Raw genomic sequence first — 24,871 nt, 5'->3', positions numbered from 1 at the left:
CTGTTCTAGTTTCATCAGGACTCCCAGACTTCTGGATGGCACTCCTCACGTCCACAGCAGGTCTCTCCCCTCAGGTGGCTGACCCACATGCCAATCATCTCTGGAAACACCCTAACAGAAAAAACCTAGAAGTGCACTATAACAATTTTCTAGGCATTTCACAATCTAATGAAATTGGCAATCACAATTACCATCACTGGGCTGGGGATTTAGCTCAGTGGTACCGCACCTGCCTCATAAGAGCAAGGTCATGAGTTCAGTCCCGGGTACCAAAACACAATAAAATAAAATAAATAAAAATTAAAAAAAAATAAAAACTATCTTTGAGTGTAATAGATATCAGGAAGTTTTTATGGGGTTTAAATATATACTTTGATATATTTCATTGAGAGACTAGCACATTTCTAAGTCATTGTGATGTATTAGCTGATGTATATATTCATGAATAAGTGATATATGGACAGAGAGTGTGTTTATAAGTTTGTTTTTCAGAGGGAACATATTCATCCTCTAGACTAGGATGACTCTTAGGCTATTTTATACTAAAACTAAAAATTTTGCTGCACTTTGCAGTTGCTACTTTTTAAAGATTAATGCCTTGTACATTTCAGTTTGTAATTTTTTAATTCTATATTATAATTTATTTTTAAAAATAAAAAAATATTACCATCACACCCAATTTGGTCATTACTTCACTTAGTGGAATTACATGGGAATATTGTAAGTACCTAAAAAATCAACAGTTATTGAATCTTCAGTCTGTTGTGATTGCTGCCCTATCCTCATTGTCTGATTTTTCAGGACCTCTTCAAGTGGGCAGCTCCTCAGCTAACATGTCAATGGGGTGCAGGGGACTTTACCTAGCCAAGTCACCTCAGGGTTCGGTTCCTTTTGCAGTTTTGCCACTTTCTGGGTCAGGACAATAGCTGCTGCCAAGATTTCCTCACATCTTGTTGCTATTATTTCCTCCTCTCTTACTACTCTAGGCAAGGGGTCAGGGCTTCTCCAATTATGTAGCTTTAAATCCCTCCCACAGAGTCTGATGTTTGAATTTGCAAGATCTCTGCACTACCCTATAACAACTGAGCAAAAGGCACCCACATGACTGCTACTTCTAGTCACTGGATTTTCTGTAGTGAACATAGCTGAATCAGGCTTGATGTGTGCTCTCTAATCATTTACACATCAGTCATGCTATTCCAGAAAAACAGAAAATGAATCTTTGGAATAAGAATCACTTTATTCATTTATATCAGTTTTTAAAATTATTTTCTGATACTCCAGAGCCACGCAGAAGGATTAAGGGCATTTTGGACTTCTTTTAAAATGGCAGATTGAATGTGTGTATTAATTGCCAGCACTAAAACAATAGTAAAATAAATGTTAAAAGTCTAAATCCAAAGTGCAAAGAGAATGGAAGAGGAGACATGGAGAAGATATTAACACATTTTTGAAAGATGAAAAGTATATGGAAGAATTATAACTTATCAGAGCTGAGAAAACTTAAAACGTGACTTTGTAGGGCCGGGGATTTAGCTCAGTGGTTTCCCCTCCTGCTGCGTAAGCGCAAGGACCCGAGTTCGATCCCTGGTACCAAAAAAAAAAAAACGTGACTTCCTAGAAAAGGATTGTCTTTCAAAGAAGGTCTATTCAGTCAAAACAACTCAAGAAAAGGGAAGAAAGAGAACAGGAAGGAAAGAAGGAATGGAGAGAGGGAGGAAAGAAGGAAGGAAGAGAGGGAGGGAGAGAAAAAGGGAGGGAGGAAGGAAGGAAGAAAGGAAGGAAGGAAGAAGAAGGGAAGGGAAGAGAGGAAAGGGGAAGAGGCAGGGAAGGGAGGGGAGAGAGAAGGAAGTGAATGGAGAGCAGCGTGTGAAATAAGAGAGAAAAGAGAACAGAGAAGAGACAAGCAGTGGAGTTGAAGGCTCCAGGTACCCTAAAAGACAGATGTGGGTGATCAGTTGACAATCTGTACAAAGGGCAGTTAAGGCCCTTGATCCCCATCCCCACATGACAGCCAGGTAGGTGATGACTTCCTCAATCTGCACGGGACACTGCAGGATTTATTCCTTAAAGACAGTGCAGTAGAGAGATGCTCGATTAAGGAGCTTGTCTTAGTTACCTTCTCATTGCTAAGACAAAATACCCAACACTCCCAACTTAAGGGCAGAAAAGTTTATTTCAGCTCACAATTGGTAGAGGTTTCAGCCCATAGTCAGCTGGCTCTAGGGCAGGGTGCTATGGCAGGGGGATATCACAGAGGAGAAATGGTCCGTGACAGAGCAGGCAGGAGGCAGCATAGCATCAAAGGAGCAAGCATCAACCAGCAGCTAACCTGCCCTCCCTCTCTCCCTTTATATTCCATCCGGAGCTACAAGCCTATTGATTGGTGCCACTCACACCTAGGATGGGGCTTCCAATATCCATACCCTTAATCTCAGCATCACAGCCTTAATCCACATTCATGCACACTAATCCAGCCACCTTTGAAACTCTCCACCTATGAGCACATGAGGCTTTGGGGGACATCTAGATACAAGCCGTCACAGAACCCCCAGGCACTAGGAAAACAGAGGAAGGCATCTGAATAAAAACAGGAAGACCTCACACTCTAACTCCTCCAGCTCTCACTCCCCAACCATTGCCAAGTATGTTTATTTTTGAAAATATCAGCAGACAGAACATTAGAGAGTCTCTCGATAAAGAAGACAAATCCCCCTCGTTCATTCTGAGGAATGACAATAATTTGGATGAAACCATTTTAAATAGAGCTCCTAGTTGCCTAATCACCAGTACAGCAAGTGTGACTAGCCCAATCACCTTGGCGTAATTGAGATTTTGAATCATAACATTTTTTGCTGTGTGGGGCTGACCTGTGTATTGTAGGAGGTTCAGCAGCATTCATGGTCTTTTCCATGAAGTGTCAGGAGCATTTCCTTACTAGTGGCAATCACCAATGTCTAGAGGATGCCAAATGTCTGCTTAGGGGAAAAACCTGGATGAGAATCTCTACCCAACCAAGAACTCACTATTAAACAAATAACACAGACATACACACACCCTCCAATTAGCTTTTCACTGACTCATTCTTAAAAAATGAACAGGCAACAAAATCTCAAATGTAAACTAATACAGACTAAAACCAACAGAATAAAGAAACTCTTTAAGAAATGGACACGGAATACTTTTGTGTATGTTTGAAATTATCTGGAATTTTAAAATTTTTTATGTACAAAATAAATGAAAATATGGAGGTAAACAAAAAACAGTTAAGGTGTTGAAGGTTTTCACCTCTAATGAATAAAACTGAGGGATGGAGAAGGTTGGGGCAGAGAATTTGAATTATATCAATAGCTATGGAATTAGCTGTTACTATTAGTGCTAAGAAGACATAAGATGGTAACTGTCAAATGTGTACATAGACAAAGAACTAAAATTAGAAATTCCATTTGACTCAGCTATATCTCTTCTAGGTATCTTACCCAAAAAGCTTAAAAATCATACTACAGCAATACATGCATACCAATGTTTATAGCAGCACAATTCATAACAGCTAAATCCTGGAAGCAGCCTATATACCCATCAACAGATAACTGGATAAAGAAAATGTTGTACCTATGTACACAATGGAATACTTCTCAGCTATAAAGAAGGACAAATTTGAGAGATTTGTAGGAAAGCGGATGCACCTAGAAAATACAAGGTTTAGTGAAATAAACCAGACACACAAGCTTAAATACCATATAGTAGCTCTCATTTGAGTAATGTTACTGGCATTTTAAAGGGCCAGTAAACAATTAGAAAGATTAAGTATGAGTCATTTCAGAATGAAGAATTTATGTTTAGACAAGATCAGACATGCAAGTCAGAAAAGTTCCAATCATAGGACGAGAACAGAATCAATTTTCTAGAGCAGTAGGGCCGGGGATTTAGCTAAGTGATTCCGTCGCTTGCCTTGTAAGCCCAAGGACCTGAGTTTGATCCCTGGTACAAAAAAAAAAAAAAAAAAAAAATTTCTAGAGCAGTAATGTAGAAACCACGATGAGAGTTCAGTTTATCCAACTGGAAGATAAGAAGGCCGCAGGGGACAAACTTCAGAATCATGTCGAACACTAGCATTCTAAAAATCTGCTAGAATTGTGAAATATTTTAAGAGGAAGATGTCAATCCAGTACTTCAGATTAGGATTCTAGTCTTTAAAAATGCTTTGGTCTAAGTCACTGAAAAACTTCCAAGATGAAAAGTATCAGTGTAGAATGTCTTCATTTTTTGAGCATACTTCATTAAAGGCAAATCTAATCTGCTTAAGATAAGGAGATACTATTTCATATTAAATAATGGTAAAAAATATTTTATAGGAAAAAATCACAATGAGAAAATGCCAATTATGAAGCAAATTTATTTAATGCATAAAATGTGTTCATAATTATAATTACATCCTAATTACTATAACAACAAAAAAAATTCATTTAGGATTGATTTTTGTCATGACTCTAATAATAAAGATGTATGACTGTCCATATCAGTCTTTTCTTCATATTCAATTTTCAGATTTTAGCAAAATATTGTAGAGGTTCAACACTATCCTCAATGGCTTTGTATTTGATATTCAAATTATTCCTCTCTGAATCACTGGCTTTGTAGGCATTCTTTTACAAGGTACGCGATTTCATTTAGTAATTAGTTCATGTTCTACTGACATTATATGTTCTAGGGCTGGGGATTTAGCTCAGTGGTTTCGCCGCCTGCTGTGCAAGCGCAAGGACCCGAGTTCGATCTCTGGTACCAAAAGGAAAAAAAAAAAAAGACATTATATGTTCTGCTTGACAAAGACACTGACCTGATGGGTGGGCCAGATACAAGTGCTAATTAATGAAAGAATCTTTGAGATGAAACTAATTATATAATGTTTAGTTCGTTAGTAAATATGTTCATATTATTATGATCCACTATTGAAAATGTGAGGTAACTTGGATCATAAGCACTGATGTAACAAGTTCTCCCTATACTTAACTGCAATAGTCATGAGCTTACCCATAATGGCTCTGTGGTCCAGGAAAATAATAAAGGGAATTAGTCAAATAATTTAATTAATGTTAGAATTTCCCTACCTTTAACCCACAACTCAGGGGCATAAACAAGGAGTGACAGTGACAGACAATAAGTCTATGAGGAAGAGTATGATGCACTAATCTCCTTCTTCTCAAACCAGTATAATAACTAATTCTTGCAAACCAGTATGCACCTAATGTTCTTGTCCAGTTTGGTGCAAACAACTAAACTAGAGTTTGCATAAAAATATAAAGTGTGTCTATTTCTATAACTTTTTTTGAATTTGCAAACAAAAAAAAGGGAGTAGTTCTTTTCCCCTCATCTATGAGAAACTTTCTTAACAGCCACGTATTTAACAAGGTAAAAACCTGTCCTTGGTACAAACTACAGCCTTTAGCTCAGAAACAGCATGAAGAGGCAATGACAATATTCTTGGCTCTTCATTGCAACAGGAATATTCTTTGACCATAGAATTCTGGGTTACCTGCAGATCTGTCTTTTCCCTTTTCCTTGACATATTGCTTCTTTTTAACATTATCTTTCAAACTGTCAAATCTTTACTAATTTTATAACTAGGTTATTTCAGACTTTTTAAAAAGAGCCCACATTCATAATATCCTGATATTTTAGATGGTAATGTTTCTTTACAAATTCAACCAGCAATTATAAATTATTTAAGCAAAATTTATTAGAATATTCCTTTCCTATCAAGATTAGTGATTTTGCAAAAATTAATTCTACTTTGCAAAGCTCTCCATAGAAAACTTCATTCACTTAATCCTTAGAAAAGTTTGTCATTCCCATACAGAACCAGTCCATGCATTGTATAACACGTTTGCCTATCTAACACTTGGAGGTTATTGAATGAGCTGCCTAAATATCTTCCTCTCAGGGGTGCTTTATTGCCTGAAATTCCCACTTTGACATTTACTTCTTTAGATTTCATAGTTGCCTTTTGAAAATTCATATATTACCAAGAAGAGGTATGGCAGATTGTGTTTTCCAAAAATACCCACAGTAATATTTGCGATCTCATATTCGCTTCCAAAAGCTTGTTAGTCTCCAACAACAGGTGGAGCCAATTTTCCTTCCCCTTGAACAGGGCTGTGTTTGATGGCCTAGATCAATAAGGAACAGAGAACCACTGCATCACTTTCATCATAAAAGACAATATGGCTTCTGGCTGGCTCACCTAATCCCTGCTCACCGTCTTCTGAGTGCTTGACGTTAGAGGCTGGCCACCACGCTGTGAGGAAGCTAAACAGCCACAGAAGGATACAGGTCGGTATTCTGACCACAGCCTAAGTGGAGGCTCCAGACAGCCAGAGTGAGTAAATGAACAAGGTTTCTGAGGCCTACAGCTACCAGCCAGCCTCAAAGCCATTTTCACTGACTTTAGCAAGAGACGAGCTATGCCCAGTTCGTCTCAAATTGTGGATTTGTTAGTAAAGCAAATGGCATCATTTACTGAATTCACTTAGCTTCGAATTGGTTTTTTTGTTTGTTTGTTTCATGTAACCATAGATAACCACAACAGGCCTAACACAATATTAGTACAAGTTAGTTTTTCAGATTAGATAGCCATTTTGTGCTAGATGTAAGAATTATGAGGATTACAACATGATCCAGATAACACTCAATGAAGAAAAAAACAAAAAAAAAGAAGGGAAATACCATATCCAAAGCAAAGATTTTCCCACTTACAGTGACTAGAACTGGTGGGAATAAGAGGAGGAGAAAGGTAGAGTGGGAGAGGAAGAGATAAGTAAGCATTTTTCAAGACAAATTATTTAAACGTTAAGTATTTACCTGATACTTTAGAACTCTAAAACTATTAGTATAAATGAACAATGCTTAGTATACTTATTATCGTTTATTGTCAAGACCAATTCTCCACTCCAAATTTTTTCGGGTAGCAAAAGCCTTCAAACTATATATAGCAGAGTATATTCTGTATCACTCCCACATACATAAAATTTGCTCCAGAGGAAAATAATCTCTCCACCCCACTCCTCTAAACTATAAAAATTCATATTATCTACATTCTAAGGATATGGACTCTGTTAGCCTCAGGAAACTGCTATCACTTCTTCCTATGGAATTCTCTCTGTGGCGTGAGCATCAAACTGGTGAGGGGCTAAACAGAAAAAGAAGGAGAAGGAGAAGGAGAAGAGGAAGAGGAAGAGGAAGAGGAAGAGGAAGAGGAAGAAGAAGAAGAAGAAGAAGAAGAAGAAGAAGAAGAAGAAGAAGAAGAAGAAGAAGAAGAAGAAGAAGGGCTAATTTTGCTCTGTCTTCTCCAGCTGAGACATCAATCTCGTCCTGTCCTAGAACATCAAAGCTGCTTGTTCTCAGGCCAGTGAACTCTCACCTCACAACAGATTTCCACCCACCCCCAGTCCTACTGAAACATACTGAAATAGACCTCCAGCTCTCTTACTTCTCTAACCTACACAGGGTAGATATTGGGACTTCTTGGGCTCTATGATCAGACAAATGAATTACAATTTCTTTGAAAAAATGTTATGAAAGGAAGAGAAGATGGCCATCTAGGGGACAACAGCAAGGGTGGGTGTCTCCAAATTGGTGCTGGAGAAAAGCAGATACCCTGAGGTAGGAGTGAAAGGTAAAGTTAGATTCAGGAGGATAAATGAAAAGAAAATTCAGCTGGACTAAAATCTAGCATGTTTAGAGCATTTAGGATTCCAGGGGAATCCAGGCCTCTTCTGGATCACAGTAACCCACCCAACACTCCTGGCACACAAGCCATCTTGGGAGAGGGCTAGACTGTGGAAGGGAACCAGCCCTTCAGTGACAGCCTAGCTGATTCAATAGACTTACAGTCGCTCTATCCTCCCCAGTGGGCACAGTGAGGTGAGACATAACCAACTTGGGGATATAGAGAGGCCAAACGCAGAACAGGACAGAACAAATTTCCATCAACCCATGTACTCACTTTCTGTGAACTATAAACAACAGTGCTCCAGCAACTGCAACCAGCAGGATACACCTGCATCTTATTAAAAAAAAATAGCATTCCAACACAAGCAACCAGCCGAATACAGCCATATCTTTAAAACAGAAAAAGCTCTCCAGCACCAGCAGGTAGCTCAATGCACCTGCAGCAAGTAAACAATAGTGCTCCAGTACAATAACCAGCAGGATGCACCTGCATCTTATAAAAAACAGTGCTCTGGCTCAGATGGGTAGCAGGACTCTAGGAAGAGAGAAGTATTGCCTGATACAGGAAAAATATCTTCACACATACAAAGGCCGGAGTATGTGGAACATTCAGTGCCCTACCCATAACTGCTAGGGATCCCCCGGCCTCTCCTAAGTGGGGACTGCAGAGGACAGAGAAAGCTGGATCTGTGACAAATATCTGAAACAGAGTCCAGCAGGGAAGATTTGTAAGACAAAGAGTCAACTGAAGCCTAAAACAGACAGCAACTCAGCAGAGCCAGACCACAGAGGGTGCTCTCCTATGTTTCTCCAAAAACTAGACAGGCATGAGGTGGAATGAAGTCCTGCCTAGCACCGCGCACTGACAACTGGACTCCCAGCTGGGCCTAGGAGACCAGGTTCTGTGGGGGGCCTCAGATGATAGGCATCTGCAGGCAGACTGAGGGTGAACGGTGCCTAGGAAGGCAGTTCTGGCCTTATATCAACAAGGAAATACTGTGGAGAAAGACACTGAAATGTTCAAGACTTTTGCCCCTGTGCAATCAAATGAGGCAATCAGATCCACAGAGGCCTGCAGTAGGTTATGCCTGAGGCACTGCTTGCAACCAAGACATTTGTTCAGGAAGAGCAACAGCCCTCGCAGATTTGGGCAGATAACTGTCTGGCCCACAGAGGGAACCTGCCTGATGAATCAAAATCAGCCCTAGTGTAGAGTGGGCTGTGTAGAAACTCTGAGTTAAAGATATTATAATTGTGTTAAGGTTTTTAATTTTATTTCTATTTTTATTTGGGTTCTTGTAGATATTGTATCCTTATATCTTTGTTGGATTTGGGTAATCTTGGCTGTTTTTCTCTCTTTATTCTCTTTTAATTTTTTCTTCTTTAGGTTGCTGCTTCTTTATTGGTATTTTGTGGTTATCACACTTTAATTTATAAGGTTTTGCCCTTTGACCTGCTCCCTATTTTAGTATTCTCTCAAAATTTTTAACTCTTCTCTCCCTATTCTTTGTTCTCCTCTTTTCTTCATTATCTTGCCTCCTTGCCTTCCACGTCCTCCTCCCCACCTACCCAGTGACATAAATACACCAGGGGCTTGCATAACTGGATTAAAACAAGAATTATCCAGTGCTATAAATTAAACAGTACCAGTCAAAGGCATGTCAGGGTAATCCCTAACATAATTGGGCTTAGACTATCCAAACAAAGCGTATCATTTCCAGTGACATACCCTCTTTCCTTTCTCCTTTCGCCCTTCTTCTCATAGCCTATATCACAGATGAACCACACAGCAGTATAAAATAGTCTGTAAGAGGTTTTGACAAAACAGTAAAATACCAAAATAAGTTTTTTGGTTTTTGTTTTCTGGGTTTTTTTTCCGGTACCAGGGATCGAACTCAGGAGCTTATGAGGCAGGCGCAGTGCCACTGAGCTAAATCCCTGGCCGCAAAGTAAGTTTCAATGTTTATAACTGAGGTATGCTTGGATGTGTGGATGACATTATAATGAGTAGAAATCCTATCCTTAAATCACAGTGACAGGGTCTGTCCCAAACAAATGGAACGCTTGAAGTTGTAAACAATACCTTCAGACAAATAAAGCCAAAAACACATCACTGGAAAACAGAACTTAACTAAAAAGATCCTAACATCAGCAACAAACTATCTGCACTCTATTTGACCTCAACCCTCAGCAAAAGAGAGAGAGAGAGAGAGAGAGAGAGACAGAGACAGAGACAGAGACAGAGACAGAGACAGAGAGAGACACAGAGAGACAGAGAGAGAGAGACAGAGAGAAAAGCAGGAACATGAAAAAACAACAAAAAAAATGACTCCAAAGACTCAGCTCTTCCATAGCAAACCCAAGGAACACCAATGGAGAGGAAATCAAACATCAGACAGCCAAGAAGTATGAAATGATTAAAGAGGAAAGAAAAGGTGAGTTCAAAGAGGACATAACAAATTGATAGTGAAACTATCAAGCAAACTGATGATTGCTGTTATGGACGAAAAAAATAAAAAATTAGAAGAACTGAACAAAATGATTCAAAACATGAATGACAAATTTTTCAAAGAAATACTCCATGAATAGGTGCCAACTACAAGTCCCAGAGATAAAGATTTCTATTGATTTTTTAAAAAGCAAAAATGACCTATGTGAAGACTGGCTTTCAGAAATCAAAGGCTAAATGGAAATACAAGACGATTTACTCCAAGAAACCTTTTAAATGATAAGACAGCAAGAAAAATTCATCCAACAGCTACTAGACAATGCTAAGAAGATTAAACTAAGGCATATTAGAGACAGATTAAAAGATAATACACATGAAATTTTAAAATATGCTTACAGAAATCAAAGCAGATTTTTTAAATATAAATTATATAACTTTTCCCTTGAAAGTGACTGTCTTATTTTAAAACTTGTGTAATTAACCTTAAAGTATAACAGATATTTGTGGAAGATGACTTTAAAATTCTTTTAAGTGGGGCCAGGGATTTAGCTCAGCGGTTTCCCTGCCTGCTACACAAGCGCAAGGACGTGAGTTCGATCCCCGGTACCAAACAAATAAAATAAAATAAAATGAAAATAAATAAAATTCTTTTAAGTATCAAACAGAATTTTTCTAAATAATTAGGAAAATTTTTTCATCAAAAGTACTATTTCATTTTAAAAAAAAAAGCACTATTTCATTTTACACTTTCAAGAAGGTCGTGTGACATGTTGATGACTGAGGTCTCTTGAAACTGAGGAGCAATGCCCTTATGGATATAAATATCAGTTTACTGGAATACCTATGGAATATGTGACTCTGGTTAACTAAAGATTAACTAGAGACCCCTGCCAGCACACAGGAGGTGAGCTACTCCCAGTGCACAAGAGGAGGCTTCCAGGCTGCTGTACCACCCCCACCAGCACAGGGGAGGTGAGCCCCACGGGCACCAGCAGCACCCCCCCCCCATCAAAATGAGAAGACACATAAACAAGTCTCAAAACTAGACTTCCAGATCACCTGCAGCAACCTCAAAGGGAAATGAGATGGAACACTCTGATACTCAACCACTTGGGCTCCCTGAACTGGCAACAAAAGAGGATCTGGAAAAAAATGAAATCAGAAATAATTTCTCACATAATAGCAGAGATTGTGCTCATAGTGCAAGACATGATTAATAAATCTAGAGAGGAGCTCAGGAACATGATGGAATCCCAACATAGGAAATAAATGGAATCCATAAAACAGATGCAGACAGGTTTGCAGGAGATTAAAAACTCCACTAAAAGTCTATGCAGCAGAATGAGCCAATGTGAGGACAGAACTTCAGATATAGAAGATAAGATTGCAATTAGTGACCAGGAAAAGAAAAATTGCTTTAAAATTGTAAGGGAACATGAGAAATCAATCCAGCAGCTGCTAGATGATGCAAAAAGAATTACATAAGACTGACTGGAGTCAATGAAGAAAGAGGACAGAGTGCAGATGACATAAAAAAACTGTTCACAGAAGTGAGGGCAGAAAACTTCCCAAGAAGGGGAAAAGCACTTGACATACAGATAAGTGAGGCATATAGCCTTGATCAAAAAAAATTTACACATAGGCAAATAATTGTTAAGATTCCAGAAGCCCAACAGAAGAACAAAGTTCTACAAGCAGTTAGACAAAAGAAATAAATCACATACAAAGGAAAGCCCATCAGAATCACAGTAGACTTCTCAAAGCAAATCCTCAATGCAAGAAGAGCTTGGAGTAATGTATTTCAAGCCCTAAAGGAAAACAGCCAACCCAGATTGATGTACCCTGCAAAATTATCTTTCAAAATTGATGGAGAAATAAGATACTTTCATGACAAAGAGCACCTTAGGAACTTCATGAATACCAAACCAGTGCTCCAAAAAATTTTAGACAACATCCTAGGAAAAGACAATGAGGATCACAACCCCAGGAAGCCCAGCAGAATGAATCTGTGGGGTCCAGCAAGAAATTAAATGCAAAGGAGGAGAATCCAATAAACAGAAAAAGTCATGACATGATAAGTCAATACATATCAGTTATAACCATCAATGTTAATGGTCTCAATTCACCAATCAAAAGAAATAGACTGGCAGAATGGGTCAAGAAGAAAGATCCAACAATATGCTGCATATACGAAACACATTTAATTCAAAAAGAAACTCACAGTCTGAAAGTTAAAGGGTGGAAAACAATACTCCATGTGACAGGAACCTGAAAAAAAAAGCAGGAGTAGCTATCCTCTTTGCAGATCAGGTGGATTTCAAATGAAAATCTGAAACACTCTGGTCCCAAGAATTTCAGAGAACAGATACTCAACTTGTATGTACAAATCTGTTGTGAACATGTGTTTTCATTCTTCTCAAGTAAAAACTTAAGAACAGGACTGTTGGTTCTTAACAGTAATACAAGAAATTTCAATCCCAGGCTCCTAGGGCAGAGAAGCTCAGCCGGTCCGAGCACCCAGAAGGAAGCTTCCCCGCCTCCATGCCAGGCTCCTAGGGCAGAGAAGCTCAGCCGGTCCCAGAACCCAGAAGGAAGCTCCCCCGATGCCATCCCAAGCTCCTAGGGCAGAGAAGGTGAGCTGCATGGGCGCCAAAAGCACCCCCTCCCGTGGAAATGAAAAGACATGTAAACAAGTCTCAAAAGCAGACTTCTGGATCACTTACAGCAACCTCAAAGAGAAATGAGATGGAACAATCTGATACTCAACCACCTGGACTCTCTGAACTGACAACAACAGAGGATCTGGGAAAAATGAAATCAGAAATAATTACTCAGATAACAGCAAAGATTTTGCTCATGGTGCAAAACATGATTAATAAATCTAGAGAGGACACAGATAAAAAAAAATAGAGGATCTGAGGAACATGATGGAATCCCAACAAAGGAAACAAATGGAATCCATAAAACGGATACAAACAGATTTCCAAGAGATTAAAAACTCCATCAAAAGTGTGCACAGCAGAATGAACCAATGTGAGGATAGAATTTCACATATAGAAGGGAAGATTGTAATTAGTGACCAGGAAAAGAAAAATTGCTTTAAAATTGTAAGGGAACACGAGAAATCAATCCAGCAGCTGCTAGACCATGCAAAGAAGAATAACATAAGACTGACTGGAGTCAATAAAGAAAGAGGAGAGAGTGCAGATGACATAAAAAAACTGTTCACAGAAGTGATGGCAGAAAACTTCCCAAGGAGGGGAAAAGAACTTGACATACAGATAAGTGAGGCATATAGGACTCCAGCTAGCCTTAATCAAAAAAAATCTACACATAGGCATATAATAGTTAGGATTCCAGAAATCCAACAGAAGAACAAAATTCTACAAGCAGTGAGAGAAAAGAAACAAATCACATACAAAGGAAAGCCCATCAGAATCACAGTAGACTTCTCAATGCAAACCCCCAAGGCAAGAAGAGCTTGGAGTGATGTATTTCAAGCCCTAAAGGAAAACAGCTTCCAACCCAGATTGATGTACCCTGCAAAACTATCTTTCAAAATTGATGGAGAAATAAGATACTTTCATGATAAAGAGCACCTCAGGAACTTCATGCATACCAAACTGGCACTCCAAAAAATTTTAGACAATACCCTAGGAAAAGACAATGAGGATCACAACCCCAGGAAACCCAGCAGAATGAATCCACTGGGCCCGACAAATTAAACACAAAGGGGGAGAATCCATCAAAAAGAAAAAGTCATGACAAGGCTTTTAAAACTTGTAACTTCATCTCCCTAATGAGTGTAGAATTCAATCTCATTATTGTACTGATTAGTATTTTTCTGATTCTAGAGTTGCACACCATTCCTTGTGCTACACTGGCTATTTATCATCTTCTTATGTCTACATTTTAATTGGGTTGTCTATTAATGAGCTCTAAGAATTCTTTATATATTCTGGTCATAGGTTATATGCATTGTAAATATGGTCTGTTTAAGGATGTCATTTAAAGTTCTAAATTTTGATGGAATCTCATTTATCAATTTTTTTCTTTTATACATCATGTCTTTTGTATCCTAGGTAGTTCTTGCCTATCCTGAATTCCTAAACATTTTCCATTATAAGTTCTTCCTAAAGTTTTATAGTTTCAGTCTTTCATATTTAGGTTCATTGATCCTTTCAAGTTATTTTTATGTATGGAAATAAAGGGTTGAGGTTAATTTTTTATATATGGATACCAGGTGTTCTAGTGCCATTTGCTGAAAACACTATCTTTTCCTCTGCTCTTTTTTTTTTTTTTTTTTTTCTGATACTGGAGATCAAACTTGGGACCTCGCACTTGCAACACAGGCGGTGGCACCACTGAGCTAAGTCCCCAGCCCTCCTCTGCTCTTCAATTGAGTTTAAGTTCAATAAAATGCTAATGTTAAATAATCTTTCAAAACTCAGGGGACCATATATGTGTGGTTCTATTTCTAGATTCTCTGTTTTATTCCAATGAATTATATGTCTTTCCTTACACCAACACTGCCTTGATTACTGTAGCTTTAGAGGAAGTCTTAAAATTAGGTATTAAATGTCTTCCAACACTGTTTTTTTTTTCTTTTTACTTTTCTAGGACCTTTGTACTCCTACATAACTTTTAAACTTCAATATCCAATTCTTCATTTATAGCAAGTATACATAGACCTGAATTTTTATATATATCTTGTGTTTTCTAATCCTGCTAAATTCAAGTACAAGTTCTAGGGGCTCCTAGAGACTTCTTAGTATTTTCTCTGTAGATGTTCATTTCATCTACAGTAAAGATTTTACTTCTACCTTGCCAAGTCTATCCTAATTGTGTCATTTTATTGCCAGACCATTTTGGTTTGGGCCTATGTTTTAAAGTTTAATGGACAGATAAAGAGTAAGCATATCTGCCCTTGTTCTCCACCTTAGGGAGAAAGCATTGTATCTTCTCCATTCATATAAGGTGTTCTCGCTGGAAGTATGGAGTACATGTCTTTGATCTGTTGAGAAGGTTCTGTTCTACTTCTAGCCTCCTGATAGCTTTTACCATGAAGAGCTGTAGAATTTAGTCCAATACTTTTTCTCCAACTAGTGACAGGATCATATGGCTTTTTCCTTTCCTCTGTTAAAATGATGACTTTTGGGGGTGGATCTTCCAATGCTGAACCAACACTGCCATCCCTATAATAAAACCACTTTCTACATCCTGCCAGATCTGACTTCCAATTGTTTGTTTTGTTAAACAAATTTCTATCTATGTTCATACTTTTTTCTTCTATTATCTTTGTCCAGTTTTAGGATTAGCACAATGTTGAGTTCCTAAAATGAGGGGAGAAGTGTTCCTTCTTTTTTCTGCTTTAAATGTTTGATATAATTTATCAGTTAAAATGTATACGAGCCTGTTGTTGTGATATAGGTAGGTTTTCAAGCTAGGAATATACTTTCTTTAATAGGTGCTATTCAAATTTTATATTTCCTCCAGAGTTAGTTTCATTAATTTGTCTTCCAAGGTACTTCTTACAAGCTGTCAAATTTATTTCCAAAAAGATTTTTGTAATATGCTTTCTATATCCTTTTAAATTCTGTAAAATCTATGGTAATGTCTCCTAGATCTTGATATTGTAATTTTAAAAATGTATAATTGATACTGTGTAATAGGAAGAAAAGGTCTAAAGGAGCAGGGGAAGTGGGAGGGGTAGGGGAAAGGAAAGAAGGGAAAAGAAAAAATATAAGAAAAGGAACAAAATGTAAACAAAGTCTTTGCAAATAGGGAAGGGTGGAGGGGGTGAAGGGAGGGCAAGGGAAGGGGAAAAAAATAAGAACCAAGATACTCATGTAATGGTACAAGATCCCAATGATGAATGTAACTGTATTTTATACCTAAAATGTACCAATAAAGTTAATGGGAAAAAAAAAAGATTAACTAGAAAACACTCAGTAACCACTACAGAAAGGAACTTCTACCCTTAAAATTATAGTATGCCAGAGATAAGTTAATGGAGGATTTGGAGGTCTGAGGCATATCCCATGCCTTCTGTGTCACACTGAACAATTGAAACTGAATACAGCTACAGAAGATACAATAAACAGGACTCATTACTGACATTGGGAAATCGCCTGGAACTTTAAAAAAATAAATGCATATTATCCTTTTTAAAAAAGGAATGAAGGGGCTGGGGATTTAACTCAGTGGTTCCACCACCTGCCCTGCAAGCACAAGGACCTGAGTTTGATCCCTCGTACCAAAACAAAAAACAAAAAAAATGGAATCAAAGCACAAAAGTATGTAAGTAAGAGGGAAGGATTCATCATACAGGTAAACAAGGCTTACAGAATGTCAAATAACTACTATGAAAAAACAACCTCTCATCACACATTATAGTCAAAATCTCAGAAGTCCAACACACAAAAAAAGAAGATTAAAAGCTGTCAGAAAACACCAAACAAGGCACTTATGAAGGTAAACCCATTAGGATTACAGCAGACTTTTAACACAAACTGTCAAGGTGAATAGTTTGAAGTAAAGTGTTTCAAACCCTAAAAGAAAATAATTCCATCCCAGAATAATATATCCTGCAAAACTATCTTTCAGAATTGATATACAAGAAGGAAATCCTACAACAAAGAACACCTTAACAGATACATGAACAACACAACAGTATTACAAAAAATACTCAAGAATAGCAGAGACAACAAAGCAAACTAAGCCAAACAGATAGATGGAATGAATACATCAAGCAGGTGAATAGTTCAACAAAAAAGAAAAATACAGGAGTCAATAACAGGAAGATAATGCAATGACAGCAATAAGACGATATCTTTTAGTAATAACTCAATGTGACTGGCATCAACTCTTCAATTAACAGATACAAATAGGCAGACTGGGGGAAAAAAACAGAACTGAATGGTCTATTGCATTCAAGAGATTTATCTAATCCAAAAAAATTCAAAGATTAAAAACCAAAAAAATGGAAAACTACATTCAATACACTGAAAGCAAGCAGAGGTAGCCATTATATTTTCAGACAAAGTAAACCTCAAGCAAAAACTGATTAGAAGGGGCAAAGAAGGTCACTACATATTAGTTAAAAGAAGAAGCTAACAGGAAGAGGTAACAATTATAAATACATATATACCAAATATCAGTGCATCTAAATTCATAAAACAAACACTACTGGCATAAGAGATCAAATAAACATGAACATAATCATACTGGGTGAAAGGAATAACTCATTTTCACAAATAGATTAAACAAAAAATTAACAAAGAAATATCACAGCTGAACCACACTTTTAAACAATGGACTTAATAGATATCTACAGGGTGTTCTACTCTATTAAAACAGAATACACATTCTTCTCAACAGCACACAGAACTTTCTCTAAAATAGACCACATAATAGTCCATGAAACCTACTTAAAAACATGCAAAAGAATCAAGATCATCCTATAGATAATAGCAGATCATAGCACACAGAAACTAGAAGTCAATCACAAAAGAAACCATAGAAATTTTACAAACACATGGACAAAGTAATACTCTTGAACACTCAGTGGATCAAAGAAGTTACAAACTAGACAATTCCTAGAATCAAATGATAATGCCACTACACCACACCAAAATGTGTGGACACAATGAAAGAGAGATTATTTCTGTGACTGCTTATATTAGAAAAACAGAAAACTCAAGGAACCTAACAATGCACCTCAAGAAACTCTAAAACACCGGGAGGGGGCGGGGAGGGGGCGGGGAGGGGTGGGGAGGGGCGGGGCGGGAAGAGGAGCGCTGGCAGGGGAGAGGTTGGCTAGGCCAGAGAGGGAGGGTGGAAAGGGCAGGAGCGGTAAGAGTGGAGGTGATCGCTGGGGAGGGGCCTGGCCAGGCAAGGTGGCATGGTGAGGCAGGCCCTGGGTATATTGCCTCTTGCCTGAGTTGCCCTCCTCCGGCCTATCTCTTAGATCCCTGGATACTATGGACCGCCCTTCTGCGCCTGGCTGGCTCGGCCGCGTCCGCCGGTGGGCAGCTTCGCAGGTACCCAGCAGGTTGAACTGAGCTTGAAGGGGTTCCCCGTGTGGCCCTGGCTGCAGAATGATGGGGGCGAATGATCCTAGGGAAACAGAATCTAGCCAGCTAGACACTTTCTTGGCTCAGAAAACCAGTGACTGCCATCATCCTGGCCCCTCAGATGCAGTGGAGCCAGTTTCCTAGTCCCAGAATTAAATAGGTAGCTAAATTAGGTAATGATTAATATACCATTGGAGAGGGATTGGGCCCTCAAAATCAGCACAAAAAATAAAGACAACAAAATCATAGCTAGAGGGGACCAGGCATTTAGCTCAGTGGTTCCGGCGCCTGCCTCGCAAGTCCAAGGTCCCAAGTTCGATCCCTGGTACCAAAAAATAAATAAATAAGTAAAACAAAACTGTGGGGCGGGGGATTTAGCTCAGTGGTTCCGCTGCCTGCCTCGAAAGCGCAAGGACCTGAGTTCAATCCCAGGTACCAAAAAAAAAAAAAAAAAACCAATCATAGATGGAGACACAATGGCCCACCTTGCATGCCTCTCTAAGGGTAAACAACAACTTGAGATTATACTATAGTTAGCACCACCTGTCCAATAAGTCCAGCTAGGTATCAGATGCCCAGGTGAGTGACCAGAGCATCTGGACCCATCCTCACCCAAAAATACTTTTGCTCCTTCAATATACCCTTGCTACATGACTTGTTTAACGCTACTAGAACAGTATTATTTAAGCAGCTATACTTAAGTGCCACTCCCTTATATATGATATCACACAAAGCCAGCAAGTTGCCAAAAAGCTATATAACACAGACTACACATTCACTGCCTGTATGCAGGCCAAATAACATATGCTGACTGTTATAAAGAATCCACTTGTCAAAAATAGTTTATTCCAGTGAACAGGGACTAAAATCAAGAGATTTTAGCAGCTAGCTGGGAAAAACCGAGTTTATCACATCCATGTGTGGATGGGCTGACACTGGGAGAGAGATGGTAGCAGCAAGCTGGGAGAGATTTCATAGATGAGTGGATGGGCTAACATCAGGAGAGAGAGATAGTAGCAACTAACTGGAAAGGAATTAGGCTTTTATAGGTTTGGGGGAAGGGACTGTAATTAAGGAATTTTTATGATTTGGATGCCCAAGGACCATCTGCTCAGGTGCTAACTTTGAGTACATCGTCACAGAAAAAAAGGGGAAGAATAGCAATGTGGGGCCGATCTGGTTAAACCACCCAAATGCACTCTGCAATGGCCTGATCATAGAGCTCAACCAGGCACTGGAATTCTCTGAAGCAGACCCAGATGTGGGTGCTATCGTGTTTACGGGCAGGGATAAGGCATTTAGAGCTGGGGCTGATATCAAGGAAATGCAGAACCAGACACCGCAGGACTGTTACTCCCAAAAGTTCCTAAGTCACTGGGACCAGCTGACCCAGGTCAAGAAGCCAGTCATCGCTGCTGTCAATGGTTATGCTCTCAGTGAGGGCTGTCAGCTTGCCATGATGTGTGACATCATCTACACTGGTGAGAAAGCTCAATTTGGACAACCAGAAATCCTGCTACAGACCATTCCAGGTGCCAGGGGCACCCACAGACTCACCCAAGCAGTTGGAAAGTCACTGGCAATGGAGATAGTCCTCACTGGTGACCGCATCTCAGCCCAGGAAGCCAAGCAAGCAGGTCTTCTAAGCAAGACTTTTCCTGTAGAAAAACTGGTTGAAGAAGCCATTCACTGTGCAGAAAAAATTGCCAGCAATTCCAAAATTATAACAGCCATGGCCAAAGAATCTGTGAATGCAGCCTTTCAGATGACATTAACAGAAGGAAATAAATTGGAGAAGAAACTCTTCTATTCAACCTTTGCCACCGATGACCAGAGAGAAGGAATGGCCGTATTTGTGGAGAAGAGGAAGGCCAACTTCAAAGACCACTGAGAACCAGCTACCTGGGCCTCATACATCTTTAGTGAGGAAAAAGCAGCCTGTCAGTTTGGAAGCAAATAAATTGTCTCCTCTTAAAGGGTAGTGTAGGTGAGATGTGGTTTCTTGCTGATGGCCATAGGGCTGTGGCTTGAGATCTGCTAAACAACTGGCCTTCACTTGGCCATCAAGAGGGTCAATCATGTTGTATTCAGACCAGAACAAATTCTTTTAAATAAAAAGTTCTGCTGAGGAGCTTCAGGGTGTTTACTTTTTTACTTCACTTCAGGAACTAGGATACTAGTTTGCCAGGGGTGCCTTTGTGCACAGTTTGAGTCCAGATGGAAAGTGGGTGCCTGCCCGGTCATGGTATTTGTGGGTGCTCAGGGAAAGATGTTCCTGTCTGTTGACTTTGAACAACTAATGCTGATTAAAGTAACTACTTCAAGTTAAAAAAAAAAAAGAAAGAAATAAACTATAAGAACAAGAACTTCTAAACATAATAGAACAGAGGAAATCATAAAAATCAGACTAGAAGTTAACGTAATTCAAAGTTATAAAACACAAAGAATCAACGAATTGAAGTGCTGGTTCTTTGAAAGAATAAATAAAAGAGACAAGCCCTTAGCCTAACTTACCAAAAGAAGGAAAGAAAACAATTCATATTAATGGATTTGAAATGAAAAAAGTGAAATGCAATTAGAAATGAAAAAGGCAAAATCACAACAGACACCAGTACAATCCAGAAGATCATTAATGACTACTATGAAAATTGTACTCCATGGGCCGGGGATTTAGCTCAGTGGTTTCACCGCCTGCTGCGCAAGCGCAAGGACCCGAGTTCGATCCTCGGTACCAAAAAAAAGAAAATTGTACTCCAACAAATTGAAGACTCTTGAAGAAATGAAAAGATTCCTAGACATATATGAATTGCCAAAATTTCACCAAGAAGACATAAAATTTCTGAAAATCCAATAACTGGCAATGAAATTGAGGCAATAATTTAAAAAAAAAAAACTACCAACTAAGAAACCCCTGAGGGGATTCACAGCTGAATTCTGTAAGATCTTCAGGAAGGATATAATGCCAATACTTCTCAAACTCCTTAATGAAATTGATAGGGGGAAAAGTACATTCAAAACTTATTCCTGGAAGCTAGCATTACCCTGATTCCAAAACCTATCAAGGATCCAATTAAAAAGAACACTACAGACGAATTACTTTAATGAACATAGATATAAAAGTTCTCAAGAGGATATATAATGAAACAAGTCATCAAAAAGATCATATGTCATGACCAAATAGGTTTCATCCCAAGGATGGAATGATGGTTCAACATAACACAAATCAATAAATGTAATACAACACATAAGCAGAAAGGACAAAAATCATATCAATAGATGAAGAAAAGGCTTTTCACAAAATCCAACATCCATTTATGATAAAAAAAAACCCCCATATTTCAATATGATAGAAGATATTTAGGACAAACCAACAACTAACATAATTTTAGATGAGGAAAAGCTGAAAGCTTTCCTTTTAAAATCAGGAACAAGATAAGGATGTCCACTATCACCACTTCTGTTCAATATAGTGCTCAAAACATAAACCAGCACAAACAGGCAAAAATAAATAAATAAACAAACAAACAAATAAATGAGATGCATACAGGGAAAGAAGTCAAATTATCATTATTTGCAGATGACATGATCCTTTAGAACGTCTATAAACCTGTCACTCAGTATCCTTTGAGCAACCTTCCTCCATCACTCTTTCCCCTCTACCCTCTCCAGCCTCTTCTGTGAGATCAAATTTTTATATTTCACATACGAGGGAGATCATGCAGTATTTGGTTTTCTGTTTCTGGGTTATTTCGCTTAACACAATGACCACTAGTTCTATCCACGTTCTGAAAAATGAAAAGATTTTATCCTTTTTATAGGATCCAACTGTATATATACTACATTTTCTTCATCCATTCATCAGTGTACAGACACCAAGGTGAAATCCATTTTTTGGTTATTGTGAATAATGCTGTAGCAAACACAGGAATGTAAATGTCTCTTCAACATGCTGATTTCACTTTCTTTGAATATATACTCACTAGTGGGATTGGTGGGTCATATGGCAGTTCTATTTTTAATTTTTAAAAGAAATTCAATAATGTTTACTATAAGAACATGCTATTTTACATTGCAAAAAACATTGTATAAGTGTTCCCCTTTCACATGAAAATACTTTAAATCAAGAAAAATCCTTTGAATAATTTGAAACTGGGTATTTTGCATATAAAATAGCTACAGGATATATGAACATTTATAAAACAGTTAGTGATACTTTTTAAGGTCTAGCAAGAGAGTTTTAAGTATGCTAAGTACCCAGAATTTCTATCCTTTGTGTTATTCGCCTCCATTGTAGACTGTGATTTTGACTAGCACAGCTTACCAGAGTATAAATTCACTAAAGCCAATTTAATTGACTAATGTCATATGAGGCCCCAGATCGTTCCAGTTGTTGAATATCTCTTTTTTTCTGCTGGCTTTCCTGACATTATTTAAACAGACACAAGTCTACTTCATCTTTGAAAAGCAGAATGTCTCTTTTATTACCATGTCTGCCCTCTGGCTATTACCTCTACCTCTTTCAGTCAAGTTCCTTATAAATGTGGTTCATATATTTACTGGTTCATTTTTTCTCTATCTTGTTTGTACTTCACTTCATCCTCTCAGCAGCATCAGATACTGTGCTTACTCCTTCCTGAAATACTTTTATCAAGTCTTTCACTTGTTCTGGGAATAGTGGCTATCTCTTTTTATACTTTCCATTATTTAATCCACCTCAATTCTTCTATGAGTAAGATATTTTTTACTTTCTATTTTTGAGAAAAGAAAATGGAAATTCAGTGTGAATAAGAAACTTGTTAAAAGTCACGTAGTTGGGCCAGGGATTTAGCTCAGTGGTTTCACCACCTGCTACGCAAGCTCAAAGACCCAAGTTCAATCCCCCGTACCAAAAAAAAAAAAAAGTCACCTAGTTAATTTCTGGAAATAAAAATGAGACCATTTTATTCCAAAGTCTATATGTTTATTATGGTTTTAAGTATTCCCCCAAAGACTCATTTATTGAGGGATTGATGGTCAAAGGGAGATGGGATTGGATCAGGGGGCTCTAACTTCACTAAGTAATTAATCCATCAATGAGATCATTACCTGAATGGGCTCTTGGGAGGTGCAGCCTCCTTGGAGGAAGCTATCACTGAGGATCCGCCCTGGAAGGGTATGCAGTATCTTGGTCAGCCCCTTCCTCTCTCTGGCTTTTTCACCCTTTCTCTGCTTCCAGGCTGCCAGAGCTGAGCAGCTTTCCTTCGCCAGTCTCCTGCCATGACATCTAAGGCCTAGAAGTTGACCAGGACCCCAAATAAACATTTCCTCCTCTGAGTGATTTTCTCAAGTGTTTGGTTACAGTGACAAAAAGCTGAGTAACACAGTGTTTATGTTACCCAAAAGAGAACCTATTCAAAAAGTCAGGAGCCAGTCTGGTTTGTCCTCTGCTAGTATATAACTTAAATTAATAATATTAACTCGTACATCCTCTTCACTATTGTGAAGATTTATGGTTCCTAAACCATTTTTTAAAGTCGTCTAAATGTATGCCTAATTTTAGGAATTAGGAATGACGGGAATTAAGAGCCAAAAGGAAAAACAAGTACATTTGCAAACTCACATAATGGCATCAAGCATTTTTAATTAAAATTACTATTTAAGCGCTCTCAATTGTCAATTTACATTCATTAGGTAAGTTTACTTTCAGGTGGGACCAAAGGCCCTTCCCCATTAGGGCCCTGTTTTCTAAAACTCACCAGCTTATGTGACTGAAGTATTAACCTTTTCTTGGTTGCTTTTTCCTTTCCCTTCCTCTCCACTCAGTCCCCGTTCCAGGGCGTGGTTGTACTGGCTCTGGGAAGCACATGGCAGGACAAACAGCAGCAATGCCAACAAAATCTTTCAGATTTTCATGTTTTCAGAAAGCCAGTGAACAGGAAGAGGCTGTGTGTACAGATATCCAGCTACTCTGCAAGAGCTGACGGTGCACCCCACCTTTACTAAACAGACCCTTCTCACTTGTAACAGTCTTGGAGACACAAAGGGAAGGAGATCCCTGAAGCAGTTCAGGCGACTTATTTTTCCACCGGAAGAGGAAAGGCTGACAGATTAAATTCCTTACAGCAAATGTTCCACGCGTCGGGAGCGTGAGACTCTCAGTAGAGTTCTGTATCTGCTCTTAACAGTATGCCACACACCTTTCATCTGAAGTCATTTAAAATACTACGCCGACTTTTAAATTTAGATTTGTTTCAAAAATGCATTCACAAAATTGGTAAAGGATCAAGAAATTACATAGGCCAACTCCATTACAGTATTTAATAAAATCACAAAGACAAATATAAAATCACAAGACAAAGATCACTTGATCTCCAAAGCTTGCAGAGAGAGCCCTCTGGAATTTAATAACCACACCATAGAAAATCTACCACCTCTCCCTCTGTAATGAAAAATCAGAGCTTGACTTTTTAAAAAAACCTCGTCATCGTATTTTTGACCCAAAAAAGGGGGTGGGGGAGAACCCCTGACCAACCAGTAAACCTCACAGAACAAAAACTCCCAGTACGCTCTGGAACGAAATCCCGGCAACCTGGCTGGTGTACAGACTGACCTGGCTGGGGCAAGTGTTGGCCTGCGGTTT

The 24,871-nt window shown here is 38.6% G+C and overlaps 1 protein-coding gene and 1 pseudogene across 1 annotated transcript in view; one reads left to right on the top strand and one right to left on the bottom strand.

Moving 5' to 3' along the window:
- Nudcd2 (NudC domain containing 2) overlaps positions 1–24,871 on the bottom strand; it is a 67,125-nt gene that overhangs the window by 21,795 nt on the left and 20,459 nt on the right. The gene's annotated exons all lie outside the window — the stretch shown is intronic.
- Positions 18,160–20,153, top strand: LOC101724944 (enoyl-CoA hydratase, mitochondrial pseudogene; annotated as a pseudogene).

The sequence above is a fragment of the Heterocephalus glaber genome, unplaced genomic scaffold (genome assembly GCF_053883595.1).
Source record: "Heterocephalus glaber isolate CG9 unplaced genomic scaffold, H.glaber_assembly_v1.0 deba00001606, whole genome shotgun sequence".
In the NCBI taxonomy this organism is placed as follows: Eukaryota; Metazoa; Chordata; class Mammalia; order Rodentia; family Bathyergidae; genus Heterocephalus; species Heterocephalus glaber.
Note: the sequence above shows the minus strand (reverse complement) of the source record. Positions and strands in the feature narration are given on the sequence as shown.